General features: G+C 51.7%; 1 long non-coding RNA gene across 1 annotated transcript; it reads right to left on the reverse strand.

Moving 5' to 3' along the window:
* Window positions 1–1682: 1682 nt before the first annotated feature.
* LOC123481489 lies at window positions 1683–2012 on the reverse strand. Its single transcript, XR_006657159.1, has 2 exons — window positions 1980–2012; window positions 1683–1881 (listed from the first exon to the last, which is right to left on the reverse strand). It is a non-coding gene; the product is annotated as an uncharacterized LOC123481489 (long non-coding RNA).
* Window positions 2013–6668: the final 4656 nt, after the last annotated feature.

Genomic DNA, 6668 nt, shown 5'->3' on the forward strand with positions numbered 1-6668 from the left:
TCCCACACACGCACACACACATACACACACCTCCTTTCACCTCTTCCTCTGTGTCTTTCTTCCTCTTTCTCTGTGCAGATTCTTCCTAGCTAGTGTTTTTCAAAGATAATATTGTAACATACCTACTGTCTTTTAAATTGTTTTCTGACCCACCAAATAAACAAATCAATGCTTCCAGCCACTGGCCAAGGAGAGCCAGCACTGAGGATACTCAGCCATGGTGTTCCCTCAGGACAGTGGAAGTGTATGAGACACACTGCACAGGGGGTGGTTCACACAACAACGGCCTTCAGACAGACATAATAAAGCTGTCCTGTTTGTTTACCTCTCTACAGTATGTCTCTATGTCTGGGCTCTGGAAGCTACCGCATGACGTCTGGGTCTATCTGAGTCTATCTGAGACGGCACAGTGGAGCGGAAGGAAAGAGAAAGTGTGTGTGTGTGTGTGTGTGTGTGTGTCATACCTGTGGGGTCAGTCTAGGCCAGCTGTTCTGAGGTGACGGAGTGAAACTCCCACTACATATATTTAACCAATAAGAGTCTAAGCCCTGTCTAAGCAGGGGGCGGTTCTACTAAGCTATATAGAATTGTTTTAAGAAGGTCATACCAAGGATCACTTTGCTATTTGATTTTGAATTTTAAGACCGCTTGAAGTATCCCCCAAAAATATTAAAACAATTATTTGATAAAAATTGGTATTTGGCCTTACTTCTATTATCCCATACAAGGGCATTGAATAACAGATTCACTACATGGAAAAACAAATAGTCTCCCCCAAAAAAATCTGAAGGAAGTTTGTTCTGAAGTGTCTGTCCTATATCTGAGAGATAAGAAAGATCAGGAAACACTATACTTTTTAAAATAATTTTATTACATGTATTTAACCCCTTATTTTGGGCACTAAACAGTCTCCATATGTACTGTACTTCCATTCATTTTTTCAACTGGTACCGGGGGACCTTCAGACGAGTCCTGTGACAACAACCAACATGTACGTGTTTGTGAGAGTCTCACCTTTCCATGGAGGGGTCATATTAGTGTGTAGCCCAAACTGTTCGGACGCTACAGACAGAAGTTGGCAGATCGGCTGTATCGACATCAGACGAGTCCCAAGATGCTTGTGAGGGTCGTAGAGCAAAACAGAGAACACTATCGTGTTCGTGAGAGTCTAATCTTTCCATAGAGGGGTCATAATTTTTGGGATGTCTCATGGTCACCGCTCTAGCTCTGTCACTTTTCACCGCTGATGCGGAAGTGCGACATCGGCGGATGCAGTGCCGCGGATGCGGTGCAATGGACAGACAAAATGTTTTGCCTTGGATCTTGAGCGACCTGGCTGATCCTGCTCCCATCTTTATATGGGCAGGCTAAAGGCGTCAGCATGCTTCAGTTCGGCTGGCGGCTAGCCGAAGTCGGCTAGGCGAACCGAACGAGTGTGCTCGCATACTCCCTTAAAAGGCCTTCGCTTGAAAAACAAGAAGAAAGCGGGAATAGTACTGTTTGTCCGTTTTGAGACACCATAGCCAGTATACACTTTATCAAAATAGTCTGAATTAATCTAAGATAACTCAAGAAATCTATCATTAATTTTGACGTTTTTGCCGAAGAGCTCTACATCTAACTAAGATATTGTTAGATTTGGTGGGGACTCAGGCGCAGAGACGGACACACGGACAACGAGGGTGAATATGATGTTGTTTTATTCAGGGGGTTTTGGCAGAGAGGAGTAGTGCAGGGTGGAGCAGCTACAGACCGGGGTAGGAGCTGCGTGGTGAGGAGAGCCAGTAGCACCGAGAGCTGGATGCCGAGGATAACAGACAACTGGTGAGCGGGTTGCGGCGTGGGAGTGGCAGGCAGGCAGGCAGCAGGAATCGACGGGATCTGGTCGAAGAAGAAAACAGGTTACAAACTTGGCAGAAACAACTATAAAGCTAAGAGAGTAACAACTAAACTGAGACTCCTGTACGGAGCCAAGTTACCACAGGTGGTGAAGGAACGAACTGGCGCTGGAGAGGTGTCCAGCCCGGGTAGATAACTGCTTGTTGATTGGTGACAATGAGCCGCAGCTGGATGTAACTGATCTTGTGAGAGAATGGCCACGCCCCCTGACCTAGATCCTCTGACTGGGCTGCACAGCAGGGGGAGACAGACACAAACAACACACACACAGGGAAAAAGGGAAACAGAAAACAAGAGGGAACAAGAACAACAGTGCCGAACCGTAACAGTACCCCCCCCCCTCAACGGGCGCCACCCGGCGACCCCCCCGGCTTGTCAGGGTGGTCCCTATGGAAGTCAGCCACCAGCTGCGGGTCCAGTATAAACCGCCGGGGAATCCAGGACCTCTCCTCTGGACCATATCCCTCCCAGTCCACCAGGTACTGAAAACCTCTACCACGCCTCCGGGCGTCCAGCAGTCTCCGCACCGTGTAGGCTGGATGGTCGTCAATAATACGCGGTGGCGGAGGGGGATCCACCGGCGGACACAAAGGGCTGGAGGAGACCAGTTTAAGCTGGGACACGTGAAATGTAGGATGGACTCTCATGGCCTGGGGAAGCTTCAACCGAACAGCCGAAGGGTTGATGATGGAGTCGATCACGAAAGGACCCAAATACCGGGGCGACAGCTTACGGGAGTCCGTGCGTAGAGGGATGTTGCTGGAGGAGAGCCAGACTCGCTGACCAGGCTGGAACTGGGGAGCGACTATCCGGTGTCTGTCCGCCACTCTCTTGTTGCGCTCTGCTGTCCGTAGAAGGGCCTCACGGGTGTCCACCCACACCTTGCGGCAGCGACGAAGGTTATCCTGAACTGATGGGACGGCTAACTCCTTTTCCTGAGACGGGAACAATGGCGGTTGGTATCCCAAAGCCGCCTCAAATGGTGAGAGACCAGTGGCAGATGAGGTGAGGGAATTGTGGGCATATTCGACCCACGGGAGGTGTTTGGCCCAGGTGGACGGGTTCTGGGATGTCACACAGCGTAGAGCAGCCTCCAGGTCCTGATTGGTCCTCTCAGTCTGGCCATTGGACTGGGGATGGAAACCTGATGAGAGACTGACAGAGGCACCCAGAGCAGAACAAAACTCCTTCCATACCCGAGAAATGAACTGTGGACCTCTATCGGACACTATGTCCACAGGTATTCCATGGGGACGGAATACATGTAGGACCAAGAGGTCGGCCGTCTCACTGGCAGACGGTAATTTTGGTAATGCAACAAAATGGGCAGATTTAGAGAATCTGTCCACGATGGTGAGTATGGTGTCATTACCTTCCGACATAGGAAGTCCAGTGACGAAGTCCAAGGCCACGTGAGACCAAGGACGACTCGGGACTGGGAGAGGCCGCAGCAGGCCCGAAGGAGCCCGGTGGGAGGCCTTATTTTGGGCACAGATGGAACAGGCCGCCACGTACTCCCGGACGTCAGCCTCAACAGATGGCCACCAAAAGTGCCTCTTCAGTAGCGACAGTGTACGGTTCATACCAGGGTGGCAGGAGAAGCTCGAGGTGTGGATCCAGTTGAGCACTTGCGGCCGCACGGCTGCGGGAACATAGAGAAGGTCGGAGGGACCATCGGCCGGTCCAGGTTCCGACTCTTGAGCCGATCGGACGAGGGACTCGATTTCCCAGTGAACAGCCGCCACCAAACAGGAAGCGGGCAGAATAGGTTCAGGATTGCTGGAGTCTTCATTGTCTGTAAACTGGCGAGAGAGAGCATCAGGCTTGACATTGCGTGTGCCAGGACGGTATGTTAAAGTAAACTTGAACCTGCTGAAAAACAGGGCCCATCTGGCCTGACGGGAGTTTAGCCTCTTGGATGACTGGATGTAAGCCAGGTTCTTGTGGTCTGTCCAGACTATGAAGGGTTGCTCTGCTCCGTCCAGCCAGTGCCTCCACTCCTCCAATGCCAACTTAACAGCAAGCAACTCCCGGTTACCCACGTCGTAGTTCTTCTCCGCAGGGGTCAACCTCCTCGAGAAAAAAGGCCACAGGATGGATCTTCTGGTCCGTGGAGGAACGTTGTGACAGGACAGCCCCCACCCCCTGAATCAGAGGCGTCCACTTCCACAATAAACTGCAAACTAGCATCTGGATGAATAAGAACTGGTGAGGTGGTGAATAGTTCCTTCAGTGTACTCACGGCTGACTCGGCCTCCGGTGTCCACAGGAATGGCACCTTAGGGGAGGTGAGCTTGGTCAGGGGGGCAACCACTTGGCTGAAACCCCTGATGAAGCGTCGGTAGAAGTTGGCGAAGCCCAGGAAGCGTTGTAGCTGCTTCCGGGACGTGGGTGTGGGCCACTCCGCAACTGCTCTGATCTTGTCAGGGTCTGGTGACACTTGTCCCCGCTCGATAATAAAACCCAAAAAGGGGACGGACTGCCGGTGGAACTCACACTTTTCTGCCTTCACATATAGTTTATTTTCCATGAGGCGTTGGAGAACCAGACGGACGTGGGAGACGTGTTCATCCTGTGACTTAGAGAATATAAGAATGTCATCCAAATAGACAAACACAAAACGGTGTAGAAAATCCCTCAACACATCGTTAACCATGGCCTGAAACACTGCTGGGGCGTTAGTGAGACCGAATGGCATGACTAGGTATTCAAAATGTCCGAGAGGGGTATTGAACGCAGTTTTCCATTCGTCTCCCTGTTTGATCCTAACGAGGTGGTAAGCGTTACGCAGGTCGAGTTTGGTAAACACGGTAGCTCCATGAAGGGGTTCAAAAGCTGAGTTGATGAGAGGCAGGGGGTACGTATTTCTGACTGTGATGTTATTAAGTCCTCTGTAGTCAATGCAGGGGCGTAATGTTTTGTCCTTCTTCTCAACAAAAAGAACCCCGCCCCAACAGCGGAAGATGAGGGACGAATGAGGCCAGAGGCTAGAGAGTCGCCTATGTAGGTTTCCATAGCTTCTCTCTCAGTACGGGACAGATTGAAAAGCCGACTGGATGGCAAAGGGGCTCCAGGCAGTAACTCAATGGCGCAATCGTATGGCCTATGAGGTGGTAGTGAAAGTGCTTTGGACTTGCTGAATACCTCGGCCAGGTCCAGGTACTCGTCAGGGACTGAAGAGAGGTCTGGGGGTTTGACAGGGGATGCAGGGGAACCTACAGAGGGCGGAATAGCCGACCCAAGGCAAGCATAATGGCAGTGAGTGCTCCAACTGTGTATCTTGTGGTTTTGCCAGTCAATATGGGGGTTGTGAAGGCTAAGCCAAGGGAAACCGAGGATAAGAGGGGAGGCAGAGGAGGAGACTACTTTAAACTGGATGGTTTCTTTGTGATTGCCTGACAGTATGAGAGAAACGGGGACAGTTTGGTGGGTGATGTTGGCAAACTGATGACCGTCAATAGCGGTTACTGTAATAGGCTTAGGCAGGGGCTTAACAGGGATCTCAGCCTGAGTAACAAGGTCAATGTCCAGGAAACTATCCTCAGCACCAGAGTCAATGAGAGCAGCTAAAGGGAGAGACAGATTCCTGAACTGGACTGTAGCTGGGATAACTAGACGGGGTGCTGTGGGCATGGAGTCAGGTGTAACACTTGCAAGTACGCCCACGTTTACCTGCAAGCTTTGTCTTTTGGGGCGAACCGGACAGTTAACCAGAAAATGAGTGCGGTCCCCACAGTACACGCACTCACCAGCCCGCATGCGCCGTTCCTTTTCGGCAGGGGACAGACGAGCACGGCCCAGCTGCATGGGCTCGTCCAGTTCCGTGGAGGGATCCGCTGAGGTGTATGGGCGGTGTCCGAGTGGTGGTGTTGCTCGGGTTGCAGAAAGCGAGGGCCCCCCCGCCTGCAGTGCGGACCCGACCGCTCCTCTCCTGTCTCCTCTCCCGTAGCCTGTTGTCTATACGGGTAGCAAGAGAAACGAGAGAATGAAGGTTAGCAGGCTCCTCACGAACAGCTAGTTCATCCTTAATTGTGTCACTCAAACCGTTAACAAACGCTCCCTGAAGAGCGTCGTCATTCCACTTGGAATCGGCTGCCAAGGTCCAAAAATCAATGGCGTATTCAGCCACGCAACCCATGCCCTGTCGTAGCTTCAATAGTCTCTTTGTGGCGGTCCCGGCATGGTCGGGTGATCAAACACAATCTCCAATTGAGAGGAAAAATCGTCAAACGACAGGCTGGCAATCTGCTGAGTAGAATAAGCCGCTTCTGCCCAAATCAAAGCTTTGCCCCTTAGTAACCCCAGAGCGTAATGTACCTTTGAGGATTCCGTGGAGAACGACAGGGGCTTCTGTTTGAACACAAGCGGCACTGAAGCAGGAAACCACGGCATTTGTTCAGGTCCCCGGTAAAAGGTTCGGGTGAGGTCGTAGGGGGTTCCCGAAGGGCAGGAGCGAAACCGAGCCTGGAGCAACTGTAGGAGGAGCAGGCGGAGGAGAAGCAGAGGGAGGAAGAGTAGTGAGTGTTACCAGGTTAGCTACCTGAGAGGTGAGCTGAGATACTTGATCCAACAACCGCTGGTTGTTATCCAATAGAGACCCGATGAGTTGGTCGTGTTGTCCCAATAACATTCCCTGTGAATGGAGGGGCGCGTTGTACGCCATCACCCGTTGTTTCATGTGGCGTCTCTGCTGAGTCCATGTATGGCCAGTTCGTTCTGTTAGATTTGGTGGGGACTCAGGCGCAGAGACGGACACACGGACAACGAGG

This window comes from Coregonus clupeaformis, chromosome 20 (genome assembly GCF_020615455.1).
Source record: "Coregonus clupeaformis isolate EN_2021a chromosome 20, ASM2061545v1, whole genome shotgun sequence".
NCBI lineage: Eukaryota > Metazoa > Chordata > Actinopteri > Salmoniformes > Salmonidae > Coregonus > Coregonus clupeaformis.